Consider the following 18,666-nt stretch of genomic DNA (forward strand, 5'->3'; position numbering starts at 1 on the left):
TGTTACTCTCTCCTCTGTTTTATCCTCGTAGCAACCCTGTAAGGTAGGTTCGACAAGTGAGCATGTGGCCCAAAGCTGAACCTCAGTCTCCCAGATCCTCGTCTAACACTCTAACCACTACTCCAAGTTGGTAATAGTGCTGGTCCTTTTAAATGCAAATTGTTTGTCGGGTCATAGACTCTAAGTTATACTGATGTTCAACAGTGTATCAATATCCATAATATAGCATTACTTACTTACTTAATTAAGGAGCTGCGGTGGCTCAAGTGGTTAAGACGCTGAACTGCAGGCTGTGGAAGGTCAGTAGTTCAGCAGTTCAAGACCCGAGTGTCGCGCATGACGGAGTGAGCTCCCGTCTCTAGTTGCAGCTCCTGGCAACCTAGCAGTTCGAAAGCAAGAAATTGCAAGTAGATAAATAGGGACCACTTCGGTGGGAAGGTAACAGCGTTCCATGCGCCTTGGTGTTTAGTCATGCCGGCCACATGACCACGGAAATGTCTTCAGACAGCGCTGGCTTTTCGGCTTTGAAACGGAGATGAGCACCGCAACCCTAGAGTCGGACTTGACTGGCTTTTGAGCAAGGGAACCTTTACCTTTAATACAGAAGTGGTCTTGAGGTGGTGGTTTGATGATTGGTTCCTAAAATCATAATCCTTACTGTATTTTCTGGGAAGTAAGTCCAATTGAACTTGGTGGGGAAGAGGGGGATCAGTTCTGGAAAAATATCCTTAGAGTCAAAGCTTTGCAGATTTGTTTACTGATCAGCTTGTGCTTAGATACTCACAAGATAATATACCACATAGAATCCAGTGCTTACTACCAGAGTTCATATATTTAAAGGCATGAATTTCTCTGTAAGGTTAACCACAAACAGCAATGATGATAAGAGGATTTAGCCATTAACTTAACTAATTAAAGTAACATGAAGTCACTGGGGGAGGGGGGTTAACATGAGTCTTCTTTCTAGAGAAGCTCAGTTATTTGTATCATGTATGAACAAGCCCACAAATTATCTTTCTCTTTGAGTCACTGGGAAAATTCCAATGAATGCATATTTTTGGACATGTTCCCAAAAGATCACTTTTCCCATTCTACAACCAATATATCATTTACCACTGATTTCGGTAATTATATTTTAAAAATGATTTGTGCATGTGAGGCTATACAAATATACCCTCATAAAGGCATTACCAGAGGATTTTCATCCTCACAAGTGGGTGTTTGCACTGCTGGCTAATTTTTCATTCTCTTGTGAAACCAGCCTTAAAATGTATTTGGCACAAACTACTTCGAGACAGGAAATAAGACTTTGCCTCACCCTTTGCAAGTTGCTTACAGTGCTGTCATTCATTATCTGCAGGCAAATTCTCAAGCAAAATAGAGTTTGCCTTAAAACAAAGAGAACAGAGCTGTGGAAAAAACCCCGCCGATTACATCGTCTCTGGGTGTCTAAATATTTGATGAACCTAGGAATTTTAAATCATTTCTCACCTCTCACAAATAAAATCTTTAGCCTTCAGAAATTTAAAGCATTATAGGCAAGAAGTACAATCCAAGAAATACTGAGGTTGCTCTAAGCCCAAAGGTGCCTCCCAATGACCAGTTCGTAAACAGTTAGAACACCCACTTCAGTGTCCAATTTGAGCACAGAGCTGCAGTAACTAGGTAACCAGTTTCTCCTGCTACAAACAGACTAAGACGGCTACCCATCTTGAGTAACCAATGACCTAATAAAATCCATTCCATAATGGTAAAATGCAAGTACCTTGTCCTATTTGAACAATGTTTCTTGTTTATCAGATTCCAAGCTGATATGAGCAATCTGGCAAGAAATCAGCAAGCACTAATGGGGTACACACTAGGCTGCCAGCAAAACATTGCCCTTGGAGCAAGGCTCTCTAGTGGGTGTGAAGTTACTTCCTGGTATGAGGGCAAGATTGATAGACAAGTTTCTCCTCAAAAGCCTCCCAAAGCAAAATGTCTTAGGAATTACCAATCAGGGTCATTTCTACCCTTAGGCAGGTGAGGCAATCTGACTCGTGACAAATATTTGGATATCACTAAAAGGCAATAACTTGTCAATTATGTAGTTCATTTTTATATTTTGTCTTCCATGGGGTAAAAGCATTTGGATTTTCTTCCTCAGGCTTCAAAATGCCTTTGATCATTTCTCAGATCAGTGATACTGGCATATTAAATTTAACAAAATCTTTGGTACCATTATGAACTTATTGGAGCTGGTGACATTCAATGAAGTACTAACTAGCTCATTAATAATTGTCAACCTGTTCTTATGTTTGCATCTTCTTTCCTCCACAGACAGCTGATGGAGTGGGAGGGCTGGCCAAGTTATCATACAAGGCGTAAAAATTTGAAATGGCAAAACATCTTAGAACATCAGAGAACTAAAAGAATATTTGTCAGAGCTAACATATGGCTAGTGATGTTGGAGATTTACCAAAGCATTAGGGAGAAAATTAGATGCCTCCGACAAGTTTTTCAAAAAGGAGTGGTTCCCCCCCCCCAAACCAGAGTGGAATTTTTTAATCAGTCATGAAGAACTATACAGAAAAACCTAACATTCCAATAACTATTCTTTTGTAAAGTCCTCCCAATGGCTGCATTCTCTACAGAATCCCAAATGCACACTGACTGGTAGTCTACAGCAGGAGCAGTCTTAGTAATTCTGGGACCCTGGGCAAAAATCCAGGATGGGGTGCCAGAATCACTGCCACCACCCCACTGGACTCCCTTCTGTGTCTGCCCACACAACAGGGGCCCAAGCGAGGGGTGGCCCTCATGTAAGGTAGGCAGGAGCTGCATCTACCACTGGAAGCTATTCAAGCCTTGGATGGGGTGGTTACATGTGGCAGCTGCCGCCAAGTGGACTGTCCTCCACTATCTGGAGAAATAGGGCTGTGAGGCAGCTGTCCCTCTTGCCTATTGGTTAAAACTGCTCCTGGTCTAAAGGGGTGCAGGTACAATACACTGGCTCCTTTTTGTGAGTCCCTAGGTCATGAACCTACTTACGGTCCCAAATGAACAGACAGATCACATGTTTCTCCATTTGATCCTGAAATACAGGCATTATACCATCAAGATACCCAGTTGGTAACAAGCTAAGGAACTCTGGGTTGTAATAAACACAAACATAATTTCTGAATATGGAAATTCCCATTCTTTCTTTGATTAACTAACTTGCGATCTTTGACGTGGTCTCTGTGCTTCACACCCATGGGATCTAGTGCGCACGCGCTGGATCGATCAGCATTGTAGCAAACTCTTAACGGATTTTTGCGCCCAGACCTCGGGCATGCGCAGGAACCCCACCGTGCATGCCCAGAGGGGTGGGCGTGGACATCCCGCCAGTTCCTTTCTTACCGCCGCATTGGAAAGACCTTTTCTTCATCGGTCCGATAGGTTCTCTTTTTTTGCTATTTGCTCACAGCTCTTCAGATTTTTCCTCGGCTTTCTTCTTTTTTCTTGGCCTTTCTTTGTTTGGTCTTCAAAAACTAAACAAAAAAGTTGTTTTCGTTGAGGGGGAAGTTGCCAGTTTACCTCAGTTTGGCCTTCGGGCTCCCCCCCAAAAAACCCCCTTCTTTCTTCTCCGTTTTTTTTAATGGGTTTTTTTCAACTTTTGCAAGGGTTGCGGCAGTAAACTTGCTCCACCTGACCTCTATTTTTTGTTTGGGGGAGTCTCACTGATCTGAGTCTTGTCGGCACTGTGCTAGGTTTTCAAACCAGACAAGGAAAAATCGAGCTGTGCGCCTTAAAGTGGCACTACTTGAATCGGCGTTACATCCTCCCTCGACGTCGACAGCTCCGGCATCGAGGCCCTCCTCCGACATCAGTCAACCGACGTTGAAGCCACCGGCATTGAAGGCACAATCCTCCACTTCCACTCCGGTGAAGAAGAAGCCCAAGTCAAGTAAGGAGCACAAGTCCGCAAAAAAGGGCCCCTCTAAGTCCCTAAAGGCGGCAAAGAAGGGGAAGGTAGTGGTGTCTGCACTGGGTGATGCCCCTAAAGTGCCTCCCGCTCCAACGGCAGTATCAGCATCGGAGGCCCATGCTGCTCTGCCGATACCGACCATTCAGCTCCTGGACTCTCCTATACAACAACTGGAGCATCCTTACTCCGATATCGAGATGGTGGAGCTCCTTAGTCGTCCGATGGATGCAGAGCCTTCTCCCTCTCCTTCCCCGTCATCAACATCGACGGTGTCAGAGGCTCCCAACATCGATTCACTTCAGAATCGACATGCCTCTAGCAGCACGCAGCATCACCCTCCACGTCTGCTTCTTGAACCTGTCGATATCGATGACCGAGTTTATAGACAGGCTAATGCTTTGTCTCCGAGATGTACCTGATCCAGAAGTCGATCCCCCCGAGACTTTCTACCCCCCCCACCTCTGTCTTGGGATCAATGCCAACTGAGGTATCTCTATGGGGGTTATCCACCATCCATGCTGTGGTTGACTCCGGCGGGCTACTCTGACTGGGATCGTTACTCGATCCACTCTGCCCACAGGTCAAGGTCGCCCTACAAATCTAGGCCCACAGCATCTCTGTCTTGTCCTCCGGCCGAGGATCCTTCCCACCATAATCCGGAACTCAGTCGTCCTCCCAACCCCCAAGTCGTACCACCAAAGAATTTAACCAGTCAAACGGAAGTCACTCCGGTCGAAATGCCAGATCAGGACTCCTCTGATTCTGCAGAAGAGGATTCTGATATGGAAGCCTCAGAGGCTCACACCTCCCCTGACCACAAGTCTCCTAACCAAGCTGTCGCAGATGATCTACCTATATCGCCATCCGACAATCTCACTTCCTATGCAGACCTCGTCAAAAGAATGGCCCATTCTCTAGGCCTCTCAGTCGTTCAGCAACAACCACAGGTTACAGATGCCGTCTTCGATATCGTGCAACTGGATACCTCCACTACCATAGCACTTCCCATGTCTACGGTCCTTTTACAAGCTGCAAAAGCACCATGGGAGAAGCCTTCATCAGCCCCAGTGTCAACAAGACACCTGGACCACATGTATAGAGTCCAGGAGACCGGAGCCGAATTTTTATTCTCCCACCCTCAGCCAAACTCGATAGTTGTAACATCCTCGTCCAAATCAAAATGAACATATTCTGCACCTTCTGACAGGGAAAGTAGAAAATTAATTCCTGGCTCCGTAATACCAGTCTGCCACAAGATACTAGGTCTTATGTCGAAGACCTCTCCTTCGATGGACTCGGTCTCTTTAACAGCACTACTGATACCATACTCCAAGATATGGATAAGAGCATAAAGGCTTCTCGCGCTCTAGAAGTGTCATCCTCCACGAGGCAACAATATTGCCCTCGCACTTGGTCTAGGCCCTGGCAAAAGCGCACTCCAAATCGTCAGTCTCCTGATAGACAATGGAGACCAAGTACATCTTCAGGAGGCCAAAAACCCACCTTTCAAAAAACCAGGTTTGGATCTGGACAACAATCTTCCCGCACTAAGCAGGAGAAGTCTTCCAAGCAGGGCTTTTGACTTCCTTCCCACCGAGTCAGCTGAAACCCGTCTATCTCCTTTTCTTCACACCTGGCGTCATATCACCACGGATGAGTGGGTGCTGTCCATCTTGACCCGAGGCTACCATATCCAATTCCACCAGAACTCCATTACTCCTGTCTTCATCTCCACACCCCCTTCCCCACCTCTCCTGGAAGAAGTGTCCGTCCTTCTGCACAAGGGAGCCATCGAGCAGGTACCACCTCTCTGCATGGGAAGGGATTCTATTCCAGTTCCAAAGCGAGATGGAGGCGTTCAACCAATTTTATACCTAAGGGCAACTGAACTGCTTTATGACCTACCACCGCTTCCGCATGGTGTCTTTGCAGCAAATTATGCCACTTCTCCAGAAAGACGTCTGAATGGCCACCCTCGGCCTCCAAGACGCCTACTTCCACCTCACCATCCACCCCACCCACTGCCAATACCTACGCTTCGCAATTGGTCAACAGCATTACCAGTATGCAGTGCTCCCAATATACGAGATTCTTTACTTTGGTGGACTGTTCCTTCCAATCTCTTCCAGGGAGCACCCTTCCATCATCCATCACTCCAAATCACCCTAACCACAGACGCCTCCCTGTCGGGCTGGGGTGCCCACATGATGGGTCTTTGTGTCAGAGACAAGTGGAACACTCATGAACAAAAATGGCACATAAGCTTCCTGGAACTGCTTGCAATACAGTTCCCTGTCACGAGTTTCCTACCTCTGATCAAGGGGAAATGTGTCATGGTCCTCATGGACAACACTACTGCACTCAGTTATGTCAACAAGCAAGGAGGCATGGTCTCCCTACGCCTTTGCAACCTTGCCATCCAGTTATGGGACCTTTGCTTTGCCCACGAAGTCTTCTTGGTAGCCACACACATCCCAGGACACGTGAATGTGCAGGCAGACCATCTAAGTCGAGCACTACTCAGTCTCCACGAGTGGGAAATGAACCCAACCTACCTTCTACCACTCTTCTGCAGATGGGGAGTTACCCAAGTTGATGTTTTTGCCACCAGAGCCAACAAAAAGTGTCCTCTGTTCTGCAGCCGAGGCAGCAGGGACCCACAGTCTCTAGGGGTGCTCTCCTCTATCCGTGGTCCAGGGAACTTCTCTACCTCTTCCCTCCACTACCCCTGCTTCTGAGAGTAGTCCGCAAAATCATCAGCGATGGAGCGGACTGCATCCTGATAACCCCATGGTGGCCGAGGCAGCCATGGTTCTCGACCATCCTCGATCTGTCAGCAGGGGTCTACCACCAATTTCCTCCGGCACAGGACCTCCTCTTCCTGTCCGACTCCCTGCTCCTGTACCACGATGTGCCACAGATGAAGTTGATAGCCTGGAGAATAGCGTCAACAGCTTTTCCACCCGCGTAACAAATGTTTTGCTAAACACCAGAAAGCCTACTACGCGAAAGTCATACCATTACAAATGCCTAAAATTCTGTTTCTCCTTGGGTGACGATGCCCCTCGAGCCACCTCTGTAGGCCTTGAGAAAGTTTTCCAATTCCTCCTGTCTCTCGCTGACTCGGGACTTTCTCACTCCTCGTTAAGAGTTTATTTGGCCGCACTTTCAGCCTACCATGTTCAAGTTGAGGGATGCACACTGTTTTCGCATCCACTTTCACAACGTTTTTTGAAGGGACTGTTGTACCTTTACCCTCCCATCAAAACTCCTGTCGTTCCCTGGGATCTTCCTCTAGTTCTTCGTCAGCTCACGAGGAAACCTTTTGAGCCGCTCGCAACTTGCGACCTAAAATTCCTGTCGTGGAAGACGGCCTTTCTGGTTGCTGTGTGTGGATTAAGATTGGTTCTTCATGGGTGTGGTATGGTGGTGGGCAGCCGTATAATCACTCTGGGTTTGAGGGTACAAGTGTTGTGGGTGTTGGAGTGCGCTTGGCAGTTAGTGCCTCCCAGATAATAAAGGTTATGATTATTGCTCCTGCTATAGAGATTAAGGAGCCAATTGAGGAGGCAGCGTTTCATAATGTGTAAGCATCTGGGTAGTCCGAATATCGTCGTGGTATGCCGGCGAGACCTAGGAAATGTTGTGGGAAAAATGTGAGGTTGACATCCCCAGAGGACAGACTGTTACACACTTTGGATGAGAAACGTGCGCTGCTGTTCTACCTGAACAGAACCCGTCCAGCGAGACATGACTCCCAACTGTTCGTCTCCTACGCACCAGCAAGACTGGGGACTCGCATCACGGCTCAGCGCCTCTCAAAGTGGATTGCGGGTCTCACCAACCTCTGCTACCTGATTGCCAAACAGCCACTGCCTGGCCCTATCAGGGCCCATTCAACCCGAGCTGTTGCAGCTTCCACTGCCTTCCTCCAGGGAGTTCCCCTGACGGACATTTGCAGAGCCGCTACATGGGCTACGCCTAACACCTTCATAAGGCACTACGCCCTAGACGTCCGAAAGAACTCTAGTACCAACATGGGACGTCACATCTTATCTTCGGCTACGCAGTAAGGACCTGCCAGCACCCTCCTCCAGGTAGGCCACTGCTCGCTAATCTCCCATGGGTGTGAAGTACAGAGACCACGTCGAAGATAAACAGGTTGCTTACCTGTAACTGATGATCTTCGAGTGGTCATCTGTGCATTCACACCACCTGCCCTCCTTCCCCGCTGCTGTCAGCTTCTACATTTTCTATAGAGGTTGATTTGCGGCGGTTCGAAGGAACTGGCGGGATGTCCGCGCCTACCCCTCTGGGCATGCGCAGTGGGGTTCCTGCGCATGGCCAAGGTCTGGGCGCGAAAATCCGTTAAGAGCTTGCTACAATGCTGATCGATCCAGCACGTGCGCACTAGATCCCATGGGTGTGAATGCACAAATGACCACTCGAAGATCATCAGTTACAGGTAAGCAACCTGTTTTACTCAACCAACAATCCACTTAGAAGTTACCAAATTATTGATGTATCAGAATTCCACAAGGCCCTGAATGATTTTGGATGCCAGTAACTGAAGGACTGACTAGCCCATACAAATCTGCCCATTTGAATCTGGATCTTCAAAGGAGGCCCTTCTCTTCTTGCCCCTGCCTTGAAATTAGATGGGTGGCTGTAAAAGAGAAGGTTTTCCCCCCTGTGACCATTCCCGGGTGTTGGAACTCACTTCACGTACATATTTATTTAGTGACTTACTTAATTTATACCCTGCCTTCCTCCCCAATTGGATCCCAAAGTGGCTTCCATCGTTCTCTCCTCCATTTTATCCTCACAACAGCCCTGTGAAGTAATTTAGGCTGCGCCTGACTGACTGGCCCAAGGTCACTCTGCAAGCATGGGGATTTGAACCTGTGTCTCCCAGAGCTGCGGTGGCTCAAGTGGTTAAGATGCTGAACTGCAGGCTGTGGAAGGTCGGTAGTTCAGCAGTTCGAGACTCGAGTGTGCCGCATGACGGTGTGAGCTCCCGTCTCTAGTTCCAGCTCCTGCCAACCTAACAGTTTGAAAGCATGAAATTGCAAGTAGATAAATAGGTACCACTTCAGTGGGAAGATAACAGCGTTTCGTGCGCCTTGGTGTTTAGTCATGCCGGCCACATGACCATGGAAATGTCTTCGGACAGCGCTGACTCTTCGGCTTTAAAACAAAGATGAGCACCACAACCCTAGAGTCAGATTCAAGCAAGGGAACTTTTACCTTTACCTTTTACTCCCAGATCCTATTCCAACATTCTAGCTACTACACTACCTGGGGTCATCATTATTATCTTGAATGCTTCAGGCACTCTGCCGTGTTTGCCCAAACCTTTAATACAAATTATTTGGCTGTAACTGGGACAGGGACAGGGGCTGCTGGCCAATGCTATTTTTATGCACAACTGCTTTTAGTTAGCTTAACTCTTGTTAATGAACGGTATTTTAACTGGAATTATACTTTACCTTCAACACTATTAGAATGAAAAGGTATTTTTAAAAATTACTTAACATAGTCACCAATTAACTTTACCAGTTTTTCCAAGCAACTAAGGCTTAGTGTCTGTGTAGTACGTTTCAGCAGAGTTGCAAGCCCGAGTGCATAGATATGAATAAATGCATAATTTGCAGTATTTGTATTTTCCTAGAATTCAAATTGTAAAGAAAGTGCGGAGGCAGGCCAGTGAGGCAGGCTTCTCAAATGCCTCTAACCAAGACCCTCCCACCAGCTACTTCCAAAGGCAGGAGATTCAGAGCAGATGAGTTCTTGTGTCCAAGGGGTATTGATTTTAGGCTCATTGTCATAAATTGTTAACTACGCTATATTGTGGTGTGATACAAAGAGCTGAAGAAGTGTTAACGTTGTTACTCAGCTGATTTAAATGAGCTTAGCTGATGTCCTGACTAATTTGCAGTCTTTCCAACAGGGAATATTAAGGGCATGTTTGCACCTACCCACTCAGATTTCAGTAATATACTCAAACAGTAACTTCAGCAGTTAAGTATTTAATCTTGATAGCTGCAATTGTGCTAGTGTAAACAGTGCTGGCAGCACACATAGTACAGAAATACTGAACTGCTGCTGAAGTTGCTACAGGAGCAAACTGCTGTTTGGAAGGATAGGCAGCCTGTGAGAAGCATCCTTCATCTCCTCCCTCCCCCCCACCCCCCCGCCATCCTCTTAATTCTACTTTATTGACAGTTTCTCAGTTTGCGTCATCAGTGGAACAGAGGGCAGCTCATAATATTTATTGCATTTTTACCCTGCTTTTCAGTCAGCAAGTGACTCCAGTGTGGCCTTACAGCAATTTAAAATACATATATAAATAAAAGATAAGAAAAAAGGTGCTCAGGGAAGCAGTCCTTAGTGAAGTCTGGATCCAAACACACTGGCTGTTTCCTCTTCTTCCTCTAGACTCTGGAATGGCAACTGGGAGCTCCAGGCACAGTCTGGCTGCTACTTCTTCCATATAACAAAATAGAGAACTGTATTTTAAATTTAGGATGACATAAATGTGAAGCTTATATGACAGAGAGAGAAAGTAGGTTTCTTTCTTATTGTGCCAAATACAGGAATATGAACAGACTCAATGGAGTCACTGTACTAACTGTAAAACTACTAATTGTAAGCGTTCCAAAGCAACACCAGAAAAGAATGAAAGGGGACCATTTCCTGGTTTCTCTAGTATACCCAGTGCTGGAGCCTTTATGTAAGGTATCCTTTCTGTATATGATTCTGAACATGGTCCCTGAATGTCCATCAAAAATTTGCACACTGCAGCCAGGTACGGAGAATGGATGCACAACTTAATGCACACCCCTTGGGACATACATCTTAATATGGTTAGGGGGGGTTGGGTGTGTCAGGAAAGCTGAGAGCTATGCCATCAGGAGTTTAGACTCTGTCCATAGGCTAAATTCATAGCAGAAACACTCAAGGCAGAATGATCACAGCTGAGACACCAGACCAAGATGCATCCACCACAGACCAAGATGCAGAGGAATCCTTGAAGTGTAGTAGCTATTGGGCAAAAAGTAGTGGAAGGTAACACTGGCGGAAGATTTTTCATAGACAACAGCAGTTTGGAGTACTGTGTACAGTTCTGGTCACCACACCTCAAAAAGGATATTATAGCATTGGAAAAAGTGCAGAAAAGGGCAACTAGAATAATAAAAGGGTTGGAACACTTTCCCTATGAAGAAAGGTTAAAGCGCTTGGGGCTCTTTAGCTTGGAGAAACTACGGCTGAGGGGTGACATGATCGAGGTTTATAAGATTATGCATGGGATAGAGCAGGTCGAGAAAGAAGTACTTTTCTCCCTTTCTCACAATACAAGAACTTGTGGTCACTCCATGAAATTGCTGAGCGGTTGGGTTAGAACCGATAAAAGGAAGTACTTCTTCACCCAAAGAGTGATTAACACATAGAATTCACTGCCACAGGAGGTGGTGGCGGCTACAAGCATGGATAGCTTCAAGAGGGAACTGGATAAACATATGGAGCAGAGGTCCATCAGCGGCTATTAGCCACAAGGTATAGCAGCCATGAAATTAAAAGACGCCTGCTCCTTGGCAGGAAAGCGATGGCGAACCTAAACAGCATGATAAAAAGTAGAGACATCACCCTGCCAACAAAAGTCTGCATGGTCAAAGCAATGGTATTCCCAGTAGTTATGTATGGCTGCGAGAGTTGGACTATAAGGAAGGCCGAGCGCCGAAGAATAGATTCTTTTGAACTATGGTGCTGGAGAAGACTCTTGAGAGTCCCTTGGACTGCAAGAAGATCAAATCAGTCAATCGTAAAAGAAATCAACCCTGACTGTTCCCTGGAAGGCCAGATAATGAAACTGAAGCTCAAATACTTTGGCCACCAAACGAAAAGGGAGCACTCACTGGAGAAGACCCTGATGCTGGGAAAGATTGAAGGTCAAAGAAGACGGGGACGGCAAAGGATGAGATGGTTAGACAGTGTCATAGATGCAACGAACATGAAATTGAGCCAACTTCAGAGGACGGTGGAAGACAGGAAGGCCTGGCGTGGTCTGGTCCATGGGGTCGCGAAGAGTCGGACTCGACTGTGCGACTGAACAACAAAAATAGATAGGAACTCACAGGCTGGGGCAGGTGATGCACTGTATTCTTGGTGCTTGGGGGGGGGCAACAGTGTCCTGGCCCCACTGATGGACCTCCTGATGGCACCTGGTATTTTTGGCCACTGTGTGACAGAGTGTTGGACTAGATGGGCCATTGGCCTGATCCAACATTGGCTTCTCTTATGTTCTTATGTTCAGTGCCACTTCAGCTAACCCTGGTTAGTACTGTGCAGAAGGTGGCAATGGTAAACCACTTCTGATCAATTCTTACCCCGAAAACCCTATGATGAGACAATCCAAAATGGTCATGGTATTGGTTACCATGTGCTGGGACTGGGAGGCACTGTTCTGCAGAAGTTCTGGTCCAACTTGAACAGTAGGTTTCAGAAGCTGATGATGGGGGATTGCTGCCCAGCCCCTTAGCTGTTCGCCTATGGCCCCCAAGGTTTCATTTGTCTTCTATGCTCTACATTAAACCATTGGGTGAGATCTGTCATGACCCATAGAGGAAAGGTGCTTTGAAGCGGGGGGGGGGGGCACAGAGGCTCTGAGAGCATCTCACTTTCCCGGGGAAAAGGTCCATAAAAGTGTCAGCAAGAGCAAGACAGATAACTATTGTTAAAACATGAGCTGGGTATTGAGGTGTGTGGGACGTGAGCCCTCTAATGACTGGATGTAGGGGTCCACAGTCCCATGAGAGAGAAGACTCCCTAGCTCTGGATTGGGTAAGGAACTTCCAGCCACCTAGGGTGGGAAGGGTTAAAAGTTCTGAATAACCCCAAATGCCAGGGATTGGGTTCCAGTGCACAAAGCAGGTGGAGAACCAGTATCAGCATTTGCTCCACAAAGCATTTGAAGAGAGGGATGGTGAGATAAACACCTCTAACATAAAGATTAGCTTAGAGATATGATTTCCCCTTCCCTTACATCTGCTGTAGCTCCTGTATGATAGTTATTGTCCTTGTCTTTTGCTCTAGTTAAGCTGTAGTAAATAAGTCTTTCCTGATTAAGCAAATCAACTGTGTTCAAATAATATACCTCCCCTTGGGCCGAGGTCTCAACTCACAGACACAGAGAGAAAGGAGAGAAGTAGTTGGGAAACTCTGTCCTTTGCACGTTCTCAGAGACAGCCTTTACTGATGTACCCCAGACCACCAGTAAACATAGAAGGCAGGATGTGTGTGTGTGTGTGTGGGTGCCCAACAATGCTCCCTCTAAGCTGTGTCTTGTGAGCAAAAATTCTACTTTATGAGCTCGTGGCATTAAAGTTGTGAGTGAGCGATTTGGCTACTGCATAGTTTTCTCTGGAGCCATCCTTCCTGAGCTAAGACAAAAATGTGTGAGCCGGTGGCTAAAAAACTGTGAGCTAGCTCACACTAATTCAGTTTAGAGGGAACATTGGTGGCAATGCTTTTTTTCTGGGGGAATGCACTGGAACAGAGTTCAAGAACCTCTTCAACCAGATTATTTTTGAAATGTTTAAAAGTTCATGAGTTTTCAGTATACAGATTGAAAACTTCATTTCCCACTTGAGAGTTCCGGTACCTTTTTTTCAAAAAAAAAAAAAAAAAAGCCTTGGGGGTTGGCACCCCATTTACACATGCAATCCAGGGCAGGTTTATGATAAGGTCATCTGGAGATTTGGCCTGGGTTGTCACCAGTACACAGATGACACTAAGCTGTTATACTTCCAGCTGATCCCAAGGAGGCTGTATAAACCTGGAATCTGGAGGCAGTGCCTGTGGACTAATAAACTGAAGTGTAACCCTGACAAGACGGAAGAGCTACTGCAAGGCAGAAGGTATGACCTGGGATTTAAGGTGTTACCCATTCTGGATCAGGTTGCACTCTCCTTGAAGGTCCATAGTCTGGTGGTGCTCTTGGACCCAGGATAAGAAGTTGGCAGCTGTGCCCAGGAATGCCTTTTACCAACGTCAGCTGGTTAGCCAGCTGCGACCTTTCCTGGAGAGAAAAGATCTGGCCACTGTGGTGCATACCCTGGTTACATCTAGATTAGATGACAGCAATTGTGTGGGGATGCCCTCAAGATTTTGACTGGAGTGGGTCGTGGGGATCATATCATTCCAATCTTGGTCCACCTACACTGGCTTCCAGTCTTGACCTACAAAGCCCTATGTGGTTTGGGACCAATATAATTGAAAGATCACCTTATGAACCCACCCAACCACTATAGTAATCTTTAAAGGCTGTTTCTGGTGCCTTCCATGGTTGGACAGATGGCAACTCCTCTTTCTCAACCAATGTTTTCATTGCTGTTTTTATGTCTTTGTCCATATTTTAACTCTGTTTTTCATTTGTTTTAATGATGTGGGGGTTTGATGTTTTTGAAATGTGATTCCATCATGTACGTTTTAAATTGTTAGCCACCTTGCTGGCCCTTGTAAGGACAGAAAGGCAGGATACAAATTTTGCAAATAAATAAATAAATAAAATTGTTTGAAACCAATGAAGCAGGGGAAAAAACCCAGTCAACGGCAAGGACAAATGATTTAGATGGGAGTTTACTTGAAATAGAAAGCTACATGTGATCTTGTTTCATGCCACATATTTACAACCCAGGGTCCATACAAGCTGTATGGTAACAGTGCTTTCTGTAAAACAGCTGTCTCTAAAGGCCAAAGTTTTTTTCATGTGAACTTCCAAATAATTCCATGTTAAACATGAACTCTAAAAATAGTAATATGTAACAGTGGGAGAAAGGAAGTAGTTTAAAGTGGTGAGTCTGGTTACTTGATTTATTTTGAATGCAATAGCTTCTGCTGAGTCTTTGAAAAATAAGAAATCTGGGTTTGGGGACTTCTGCTCTGCTCTTTCTGGCAAATGATGCTGAGAAGCAAATGGGTCTCCTGCCAGCATTATTTTCTTTCCCACTAGGAGGGAAAAGGTCAGAGTGAGAGTTTGAGTAATGATGCATGGGATTGCATTTTTATGGCAACCTCTACTCACCTGTCTATGCTCCTAAACAAATAAGCATGTAGTACCACGAATTATAAATTTATAGTGTACAGTCCCTTGGACTGCAAGAAGATCAAATCAGTTAATCCTAAAAGAAATCAACCCTGACTGTTCCCTGGAAGGCCAGATAATGAAACTGAAGCTCAAATACTTTGGCCACCAAATGAGAAGACCCTGATGCTGGGAAAGACTGAAGGTCAAAGAAGACGGGGACGGCAAAGGATGAGATGGTTAGACAGTGTCATAGATGCAACGAACATGAAACTGAGCAAACTTCAGAGGACGGCGGAAGACCGGAAGGCCTGGCGTGATCTGGTCCATGGGGTCGCGAAGAGTCGGACTCGACTGTGCGACTGAACAACAACAGCAACAAAAAGTATACGGTATGTGTGAGTTTAATATGATCAGAAAACCCTTTTTAATGGTCAACCCATGATCCCAGCTAAACATCTGATTAAGAATGATGATTTCTCCTGGACAGAATACACCCCAAAGACCATCCAAGTCCACTTTACTGGGCTCCATTAATTTGGGCACCATTACACTTCCTCATGCTGAAGGATCAGTTACTTTACCAAAAGACATTCTGGATTTTTTTTTTTAGCTTGCTTACATGCATTTCTGGTGACTTTTAGATCACAGTGAGCAAGGGAAAAAAGGGTTTTAAGCCTTCTCAACCTGGATGAACCCTAATATATACCTGCTAATAGAAAATGCTGATGGGTGAAGGAGGTACAACTTTGAAGAGAAAGATGAGAAACACTTTCATTTTAGAGGGAACAGATTATCTCTTTTGGCCACAGGATCTCACCAAGTTTCTAGCACCAATGAAAGAGGTTATTGCAGCATAATTTCAAAATAGGAGTAATTATAAAAAAAACAAACCACACTACTCCAAACCACTGGCTATGTTGACTTGTAGCAGCAACAGAGAGAGAGAAAGAGACAGACAGACACAGCAATTGAAAAAGAGGTATGGTGTCAGCAGGACTATTTTTGGATTGCATGGAGTGACGTAGAGAAACTATAACAATCTCTGAAAGGCAATAACAACTTCATGGGAACCTATTGTATAGACTTATTGAAAAGGGCGCCTGCATCGGACTGGTAAATGACCCCTAACACTCCTGTGGTACTTGATGGATGATGGCAAAAGATGGGCGAGTATACAAAGGTTCCCCCCCCCCACTTAATTGGTTCCAGTTCTTCATCTCTGCTGTTTGAATTGGTTTTCATATTTTGTAATCCAATCCACCTTGTGTCTCAGTGAGAAAGTTGGGCTATAAATTAATAATAAATTTATTTATATTTAATTCATTTATACCCTGCCTTTTCCCCCAATGGCGATCCAGCCTTCTGCTCTCCTCCATTTTATCCTCACAATAACCCTGTGAGATATATTAGGCTGAGAGAGAGTGATGGCCCAAGGTCACCCGGCGAGCTTCCATGGCATGAGTAGGGATTCAGACCTGAATCTTCTAGATATTAGTCTGATATTCTTAACCTCTATACTACACTGGTTTTCATAAAAATAAAAACTAAAGCTTTACTTTAAAAATGCGATACCTCTACTAAAGAGCTAAGCAAGTCTACTGAGAAACTAAGGTCCATTCAGTAGAGTTTACTCTCAGGGAAGTGTTCTTGAGATTTCACTGTCAGTCACCTTGGAGAGAGCTTTCCCCCATGCGCATACATGGGAGAAGCAGAGATTCTCAGCGGTGTTGGTACTTGTGAAAGGCGATCATTAATCCAAGTGCGTTCAGGGATGGGGGATGGAATCTAACAGGGAAGCTAACACTGACAGACATTTTCAATGCCTCTGGGGAGCAGAACACCTGATTGTCAGGGAGAGGGAGGCCAAACCAGGCTCCCCATCGCCCATGAGAGGGAGGCAGTTGCCGTGGGCGCCGATCTTTGGAGAAGCCAGCACTTTGGCATCGGTTCTTCCCCCCATCCCTTTTGTACTTCCCAACAATGCAAACAGGCCCAGTCAACAGAAAGAGCAGCTGACCCACAGAGTGTGTGACGCTAGGCTGGGCAGAACCATCCATACTACAGAAGGAGGGGGAAACATGTTAAGGGCCGTTGTTCGAGGACTTCACAATGGTCCATTGCATTAGCTGGACCCAGGGCCAGCTCGCTCACTAGGCGAACTAGGCATTCGCCTAGAGCAGACCGGCCCTTAGGGGTGCCAAACTGCACCCCCCCCCCAAAAGCCCTGCATGCATCTAGTCCCTGACTGGGGGACCACCGCCTCTTTCACCCCAAGTCTGGCGCCCAGTGCGCACAGAAGCGTGCAGGGAAGGAAGCGAGGAGGGAGGAAGCGCCCCCTGCTGTGCTGGGGACCTGTCCTGAGGCGCAGGTGGCCTGCAGGGTGGGGAGGAGGTGGACAGCGCCACCTGAAGGGCCCAGCAGCAGGGCAGCTCAGGTATGTGTGTGTGGTGCATAGAGGGGGCTGGAGCAGATCCGCCGCCGCTGCCTCCTCCAAGACGGGCCTGCTTGGACCAGACGACTCCTCCACGTCGCCCTAGGTGAGTCTCCTTGGTGCCGCCCCCGCGGGGATCGAAGGGATGGGGCACATGCGGCTGGGGGGGAAGGAGAGATGGGAGGAAGTGGGGGGGAAGGAAAATGCAGAAGGGCCGCCCTCCAAAGAGCCTTGTAGCCCCCTCTCCCCCCCACCCGATGCAGCCAGCTTAGCACCCAGCTTGAGCGCTGGAGAGGCACATAGCAGTGGGGAGGGGAGACAAGAGGTGGGGGGGGGCACCACAAGGCAGCCTCGCCTGGGGGGGGGTGCGCTAGTTTCGCCTAGTGTTAGATCGCACTAACAAAGACTCAGAGAGTGATTTCAGCAAGTGATTCAGCTTTAATGAAGGAACGAACAAGCACTCAAACGCAGTTAATAACCAGAACAGAACAACATTGGGAGCTAGGCTCCTTTTAAACATTCCCGGGCTAACATAGCCACGCCTATTTACAGATAACAACCAATAAGATTGCATAGTTAAAGACCAATGAGAGTCTTTCCCTCTCTGGAGCCTGTATAGTTCTGATTGGTCGCAGTGAGAGGCCGACCAATGGCAATGCGGTTCAGTGGAGCCTTCATCCGGCTCAAGCTTTGCATGGGGAGTGAATGAGGCGATTCATGTAAGCAATTTCCAATACATAACAATTCCTCCCCCCTAAGTTAAGACACCATATCTTTAATGCAGTCACAATCCAACATAAGCTGTTGTCAGTCATTATCAAACAGATGGCTACAGTCATAGTCACTCAGATAAGTTGGCGCCCGATGTGCCCGCTGAGACCTGCGGAGCGGTCCAGGCTCAGAAGGCACGGATTGCGGGGTGTCTGTATTAGGCTCTGCTAAACCTGCACCCAGTACACCTACGGCTGGGGTTGCTATTTCCCGGTCAGGGGTCTGCCCTGTTTTGGGGATAGTTTCAGGTAACTCAGTGCTTACCTCCAGTTCGGGAGGCCGGGAAACACTTTCAGATAATTCAGCCCCCGGAGAGTCAGCATCTGTTAGTTGTACCACATACATTCTGGTGCCTATGCACTCACATACCTCCCCCGGAAGCCAAGAGTGCCCTGCAGCATAGTTACGGGCGAACACTTTGTCCCCGGC

The sequence above is a fragment of the Gekko japonicus genome, unplaced genomic scaffold (genome assembly GCF_001447785.1).
Source record: "Gekko japonicus isolate JY-2015 unplaced genomic scaffold, Gekko_japonicus_V1.1 scaffold530, whole genome shotgun sequence".
In the NCBI taxonomy this organism is placed as follows: domain Eukaryota; kingdom Metazoa; phylum Chordata; class Lepidosauria; order Squamata; family Gekkonidae; genus Gekko; species Gekko japonicus.